The sequence below is a fragment of the Cnephaeus nilssonii genome (genome assembly GCF_951640355.1).
Source record: "Cnephaeus nilssonii genome assembly, chromosome: 13".
NCBI classification, from domain to species: domain Eukaryota; kingdom Metazoa; phylum Chordata; class Mammalia; order Chiroptera; family Vespertilionidae; genus Cnephaeus; species Cnephaeus nilssonii.
In genome coordinates, this window is record NC_137084.1 from 34,130,355 (window position 1) to 34,138,154 (window position 7,800).

At 47.7% G+C, this 7,800-nt stretch overlaps 1 protein-coding gene across 4 annotated transcripts in view; it reads right to left on the minus strand.

The window, feature by feature from the left end:
- The window catches only part of BMAL1 (basic helix-loop-helix ARNT like 1), a 106,619-nt gene extending 99,087 nt beyond the window's left edge, over window positions 1-7,532 (minus strand). For all 4 annotated transcript variants that reach the window (XM_079787732.1, XM_079787734.1, XM_079787731.1 and 1 more), the window contains exon 1: window positions 7,403-7,532. The gene's annotated coding sequence lies outside the window, so the exon portion shown is untranslated. The remainder of the gene's footprint in view (window positions 1-7,402) is intronic.
- Between the last annotated feature and the right edge of the window lie 268 nt (window positions 7,533-7,800).

Genomic DNA, 7,800 nt, shown 5'->3' on the forward strand with positions numbered 1-7,800 from the left:
TACAGTAAACTGCTATTTATACAATATATAACCAAGGGCAAATGCTCTAATTCTGTATGCAAGTGTTTACAGGGCCTTTTTAGCACTGGGCTACAGGGAGGATAAAACATCTGTACGTAAGAAACTTATAACCCAGTTACCCGGGCTTTTTCCTCAAAAACAATCAAGATACTTCTAACTTTAGGGCCTTTGCACTTGTTGTTCCCTCTTCCTGGGATACTTTCCCTCAGATCTTCCTGCAGCTGAGCTCATATGTTACCTCTTCAGAATGGCCTCCCTGGAAGACACAACTAAAGCAACCTCCTTCCTACCATTCATCATCGCTATTGTTTTACTCTATTTGATTGCTTTCCTAGCATCTATCACTGCCAGGAGTTAACATGTTTAACTGTTTATTGTCTGTCTCCTCTTACTGGAACTCTGTTTTATTCATTGCTGTATATGCATCCAATAAACGTCACTGAATGAGTAAATGAGTAGAGTTGGAGAGTGGGAAGTGAGGACAAGATAATTCATGAAACTATTTAAAAATGAGAGAACTGGCCATCCTGATTAGATATAATATGATAACTTTCTAAATATGAAGTACCAATGAATGGCTGGCAATCAAAAGGAGAGATAGAGAGATATATCATCAGAAGAGGCTTCCAAAGAAGTGAGAGACTCAAGGCAGGCAAAGGCAAAGAGAACCTCTCAGGTCAACGAAGTGATGTGAATAAAGACATATAGCAACAGAGAGTATATCATGGGGTGGCCCAGCCAGGGCAGGGCAGAAACAAGCAAAATTGAACTTCAGGCACTAGGCTCCTTCTGGGAATGGCAGCAGCGGGGGGGGGGAGTAGGGGGGAGAGAAACAGGATCAGACGGAAGGACTGGACACAGGGTAGTCAACCACATACCGCTGGCAACAGGGCTGTTCTTGGAAGGCAAAGTTGGCCATATCGTGCGGGAAAAATTGAAGGATGTAGAGGGTAAAGCAAAAAACTGATTAATACATGTTTAGACCATTACCTGAATGGTCTAAGTAGGTGGGACAAAAAGAGCTTCCTTCTGCTTAGACATGAAAGATGTTAGTGAGCAAGATGTCAAGGCATTTTCCTCTTTAAAAATAGACGATTTCCAGACTATGTCACAATAGATTCCATGGCAGATTCAGGTCAACTTCCCATACATCCTACACTCAGAGCACTCAAGGAGGATAACAGAGATAGCTGTGAGGGAAGAGCTTGTCTTTCCACGCCTCCAAATCCGAGATTAATTATATCCAGTATAGCTTGTGTTTATCTTTTTTTATTAATTGAAAAAAAGTAGTATCTAATTTCCCTGTGCAGTATATATTTTAACATTATATAACATATTTTTATGTAACAGGTTCTTGACATAAAACAATATTTCCCTTACTATATAAATGTATTTGGGGAACAACTGGCATTAAAAAAATACACACACACACAATCACACACAGCCCAAGGCTGCAAACATCTGTCTTTAGGGTAAGGAGCTGGGGAGAGGAGGAGGAAGGTGAGAGACTTGGAAAAGGTCTCTGCCCCAGTGAGGAGATCTGCAGATGGCTATGATGGGGACTGGAGCGGGGGGGGGGGGGGGGGGGGGGTTGGGGAGAGGTTGGGGGTAGGTGGTAATGAGTTCTGTTCAGAGGTTCATCTCACACAAGAAGCTGTCTGGGGAGGGGCTGGCTGAGCCACACAAGGCCTGTGTAAGAGCAATGCTGCAGAAGGGCAGGAATAAGCAAGAGAGACAGAAATGCACAACAGGATATGAGTGAGAATAATGCTCAGGAGCCCTTGTAACTGCTATTAGGGTAGTAGCCAAACATGCACCCTTTGCGTCCCGCTGCCAAGGACCTCAGTCCTGCTTAAAAGGAGGTGCATACCCCATTTGTCAACAATAAGATTGGTCACCAATTATTGTGGGCCTAGTAGGCTCCTGGCATGGTGCTGAGAGCCTCGAGTACAGGATCTAATTCAGTGGTTCCTCCCAGGAGACATCTGCTGCAGTGGTTAGAGAGCAGACTCTGGAGTCCCCACGAAAAAAATCCTGCCCCACCCCACCCCAGCTGAGTGACCTTGAGCAGTTTACAAAACCACCACACTGTGGATAAGTGAGGATAATCATCACACCTACCTCATGTAGTTGTTATGAGGATTAAGCAAGTTAATAAACATAAGATGACAGAGTGTTCAATAAATGTTAGCTGCTATTACCATCATTATTATTATTCCTATTTTGCAGATGAGATAAATCAGACTCAAAGACACTAACTAATTTGCCTAGGTCACACATTTCAAATTAGTGGTTAGCAGCTAGAGGCAGTTAGCTCCATAAGATTTCTCTTGCCTTTTGAAAACATGTAAATGTTTTACTCAGTATATGTACAAAATCCAATGGGTAGAGTATTAACCAGAATATTAAATTAGGCAGACCATCCAACCCCTTCTCTAACCAGGCTGGATAAACAAGAATTTATACTACTTAAAAGAACAGCATGTACTAACATAAAAATCATTTGCCATCAAATGTCAGCACTCAACATTCCCCCGAAACAAAGATGACTAAAGCTTATCCAATTCCATCTCCCCAGAGGTGAAGTCCCCAACTCAAACCCTCCTTCCATGTAGACTATTTATTTACTCGTGACCATGTCCATTTGTGCCCCTGTTGCATTTCTCATCTCATGCCCCCACCTCTCCACTGGTGTAGTCCCCTTCCCCCCAGCTGCTTAGTCCCAGAGTGCCTTATCCCATCCCATCTCCTCCCCCAGACAGTTCATTGGAATAAGCATATCCAGAAGGCTCCCTGTGCCTGTCATTTTGGAAAACCAAGGTGGACTCCCTGCCAAGTGAGATATGCTCAGAGACAGCCCAACACAACATGGAATACAGCAGTACCTAAGAGAATCAGGTAGACCAAGGGCTGGGGCACACGGCTGCTAGATATGGGGAGGAAGAAAAAAAAAAAAGAAGTAATAGCTCCTGGGGCACTAAGCATTTTAGCTGGGTCTTAAAGCGGAATAGGATTTGGACATGAGAAGATTGGGGCCTGGGAAGGGACAAGGGCTGGTCCAGGGAATGGAAAGTCCTTCAGTTTGACTGGTCGGTCCTGTGCACACAGCAAAGCCTGGCAGACAGGTGGGCTGGCTATGGAGAGGCAAGGAGCAGCAGCAATGCAGACAGCTAATATTCATTGAGTGCTTACTATGTGCCATGAATAGCTTCATGCATTTTTAATGTTTTAACTCATTTAGTCCACACTGCAACTCATTGAGATAGGGACTACAGAGATCCCAGTCTTGTAGATGAGGACACCACGACATAGAGAACGAAGCAAATTGACCACAGTCATAAACCTGGTAAAAAAAACAGGATATGAAATCTGGCTCCAAAGTCTGTGTTATTAACTACCCAACCAAACTGTGTCTCAGGACAGCTTAGGGGTGAAAAGGTACAGCACCAGGATGCCAGGAGGATGACAGTGCTTGCAAGCAGTTTGCAATCTGTAACTCCAAGGCCACAATGCTGGCTTATAGGCTGCTGTGAGTGTATGCAGTGAACCTGCTGGCAGCTGAAGCAGGAGAGACAGATCAGGATTAAAAATGGGACTCTAGGCAAAGGAGATAATGTGAAGAGTGGAGGCCAGGATAGACATCTACCTTGAGGGTATGCAGGAAGAGTACAACAACAATAACAAAAAAGCATCATAACCCAAAGATACAGGAAGGAAGGGATTTCAAGGAGGGAAAGACAGGCAGGGTAAAAGCTGCAAAGGGGCAAAGAACAATTACTTTTGACTAAGAATGGCCCCTGGAATTCAATATTTAAAGTTTTGAGATCTTTCAGAAGAAATATAGAGAAGGGTGGTAGAGCGAGAAGCCAGAGGGCAGGACCTAAGGATGGAGCAGATGACAGTGTAGAGAAGGTGAATGTTTGCAGCCTTGTGAGAGGTTGCCAGGCAGAGAGGAGGGCGAGGGATGGAGACTCAGGGGGACCAAGCATAGACATGTGAAAGCAGGCTTATAACAGATCTGTTTCTTTGTCTTCCATCCTTCCTCTCCTAAATCAAGACAAAGGTTTTTCTGGGGTTGGTAAAGAGACTGAAGAAAAACAGTACAGAAGGATATTCCGGTGAGAGGACTCTGGCAGCGGTGGGAAGGAGTGGCAGCAGGCAATGGGGGAGAGCTTCCTGTGTGCCAGGCATTTTATATGCATCATCTCTCTTGTTCCCTTGATCCTCATACAGATACATGAGGCAGGCACTGTCATTACACCACAGAAAAGGAGCCTGCCTGCAGCCAGAAGCGTCAAGCACTTGTCCAAGGCAACACAGCCTAACCCGAGTCCTAGTTCCTGCTACCAGACTCGGGCTCCCACTGAAAGTGAGGGTCCAAGAAGAGGGAACAGAGGAGAGATCCACTTGCTTTTTCTGAACTAGAAGGAGAGGAGAAGATGGAGGAAGGGGAGGTAAGAGACAGGACATTATGGGCAGGAAGGAAGAATATCAAGGGAGCTTAAGTCAGGGAGGGAGGGAGGGAGGGAGGGAGGGAAGAAAGGGACAGCCAGGCTGGATGGAGGAGAAAGAAAGAACAGCCAGGGTGGATGGAGTTAGGAGTTCCTGGGTATTATGATAAAGTGGCAATGAGGAGAGAAAGGACTGTGGAAAAGGGCAACATGCCTATTTCTGGGCTCCTATCTGATCCTTAAGGTCTACAGAGGATTTTTTTTTTTTTTTTTTTTTTTACTTCCCTGCAAGTGTTTATCATGACAGTAACTAAAATCACCTCCTATAATTATAACATTGTGAGGGGCAATGTTTCTTTAATACTGACTTGTAGTGAAAGTTGATGATGGAATCACAAATAAAAGTAAGCTCATAAAAGGAAGGCAACCATTACGTCAAAGACAAATGAAATGCTTAGTTTTTCATATTCTCACAGAATCTGTTAACATAGCCAAATCTTTCTATACTGTTTGTCCATCGTTTATTACATAAATTGGGTAGAGACTGTCAGTGTGGAGGGATAAATCTGAAAGCACGGCCACTTCCTTTCCCTCCCTGTGAAAAGCAAACCTTTTTTGCAAATAGTAGACAAACTCCTAAGAAGTCATTATTTATAAATCATTTGAAATGGATTCTTTAAAACACCATCTGTTTAAGTTTCTATGAAAATAGGACTTCAGCTCAGATATTCCAGGGGTTTCAGCAGGTAAAATACCAACCTGAATTTAAATGTATTAAATATTTAGAGACACAAAGAACTTTATAGCAGAAGAAACTTCTGAGATCACCTCGTTCAACTGCCTTATTTTTCATCTGAGGCAACTAGAACACAGAAAAGTTCAGCAACTTGCCCCAGCGGCATAGCCATGAAAGCCCACGTCTGGGCTGGAACCATGGTATTTTAACTCTCAGGCTAGCGCTCTTCCACCACACCTGTTGCTTTCTCTCTCTCTCGTTTAAAATTTTATGGGTTGGAATAATGTACATGTTTAACTGTTTTTAACCTATTAATATTATCATTATTCACTGGCTACATTTACAAACAAAACCAAAATGCCTCTACAGATTCAGCTTCAGATCCTACAGATAATTTCAAAATCATTTTAAAGCCTTTTAAGTATGTTCAACAAACTGCTTTAAAGACTTATCAATAAAGTGACTCAGTAACAGCATGGATTGAAAGATTTAATTTTGTGTTTTAAAAATATTTTTGGAATTTCATTGATATGAACATCAAATTTAACAGCAGTGATTTCTTGCAAGAACAGAGAGCATGAGATTATTTGAAACTGCTCAGGAGAAGCAATGATTATTTTAAGCTCATGATTCAACCATTACATTAAAAACTCCACCAACCCAAATTGACAGATCCTGATATCAATGGGACCAGAAGAATTAAAATAATAGCTGTCATTTAAAAATAGATTAAAGGGGGAACAGCAGCAGATGTCACAAGAGTAGATGACAAACAAGTGTTGAGGGAAATGAGATGCATCAGCAGTTTTTATGGATTTTTTTTTAAAGAAGACCCTGGAAATACAGATATAATAGTCAAATGTTTCTTCATAAATATCAAATCTTATTTCTGGGAGCTGGGCGATAAAACTTGGCTAATAATTCCTTCTTGAGCAGTAACTATATAAGCAGAGGGATCACAAGCACCAAAATGCCAAAACAACGCTAGGTGCCTGAGAAGGACCCTAGCTCTTGAGGGAGGGAAAAGGGAACAGGGAATGTGGTGTGAGGGGCGTCAGCCTGGTGCCCCCACCGGCCAAGATAAACTTGACAACAGACGCCAAAGGCTGGTGTAGCCCTTCCCATATCTGAGCGCAGGCACCTGCGTGCTTCCCGCAGCCAGCTCTCCCGACCCCTGGGGTGGCTGACTCGTGCCCCACAAGGTCGGTATTAATTTCTATTCTACTTCTTCCTCTGAGCAAACGAAAGCTCTTTTGGCTGTCAACACCCCGGCAATCAAGAGCGGGAACCTTTTTCTCCTCTGACATCTGTCAAACCTGGTGCTAAAGCCAGCCTCGCTGCGCCCTCCGCGGCGCTCCAGGGCTCCAGGACCGGCGGCGGGCCCACCCACACCTGGACGCCGGGCGACATCTCCGCTCCGTGGGGCACCTGCTCGCATACCCACAAGGGCTCCTACTGGGGCTGCCCAGAACCCAGACGGCTCAGGCTGGACAAAGTTCGCAGGCTGGGGTCGGCCCCATCTCGGACCGGGGATTCCCGGGTGCAGCGCTAGCCCCGGCGATTAGGGCCAAAGGGGCGGGCAGGCTCGGACTCCCTAAGCTCGAAGGAGACGCCCTCCCCGCCCCCACCCAGCCCTGCAGGCTCCCGAAAGGGAAGTGAAGGAGAGGCGGAGGAAGGGCAGAAGCGGCATCGCTCGCCCAACGCCCTTGGGGATGCAGCCGTCAAGGATAGACCCCTCCGGGGTCCACGCAGCTCCCGGGGATACATTCTAGGACTCGCTTTCAGTCGGTCATTGCTCCCAAAAGGCGGAGCTGTCCCTTTAAGAGGCAGCTAGATGCTCCCTCCCTGCTTCAGGTAGCGATGCCCGCGGAGGGGACGTAGGTACTTTCCCGGTCCCTTTAGGGACGCCTGCGGCACCTCTGCCCTTCCTACCCAGCAGCGCCGGCTCCCGTGAGGGATGATGAGGGCGGACGGGCGCGGCGCCTTTAAGGGGCGCAGCCTCTTCACGGCCCCGGTGGGGGCAGGGAGCGGGCACGGGCCCTTTAAGGCCGGCAGCGGGCACGTCGGGCAAGGTTCCCGGGCGGCCGGGCAGCGACCCGGGCGGTGGCGGGGTCGCTGCGCCTGCCAAGGTGCTAACGGCCCCCGGTGGGGTGCTCGGGGCCATGCCGCTGCCCGCAGCCAGCCCGACACTCACCGTGGCTCGCCGGGAGCGCCCGCGCCCGCGCCCCCACTCGGATCCCGCGGCGGCAGCGGCGGTGAGTCCGGCGCGGGTAAACAGGCACCTCCGTCCCTGACCTACTTTCTGCCTTCCCTAAATGTCGCACCACTAACCTACTTTCCGACCAATCCGCTCCCCGCCGGCCCAGGCCCGGCCCCCCGCCCACCAATCGCTGTGCCCAACCCCCTTTCCCCGCCCACCAATGGAGGAGACGCGGAGGCCGGATACCTGCCTCTTCCTGCCAGCCAATCCGGGCGCCCGAAGCGAGCCAGACTCGGCCCTTGCCCCCGGCCAATCCGCTCACGGCTCGGCGCTCCGCTGGCCAGTTGTGTGGCTGCTGGAGAGGCCTCTGGCCAATGGCGAGGCGGCGGGGC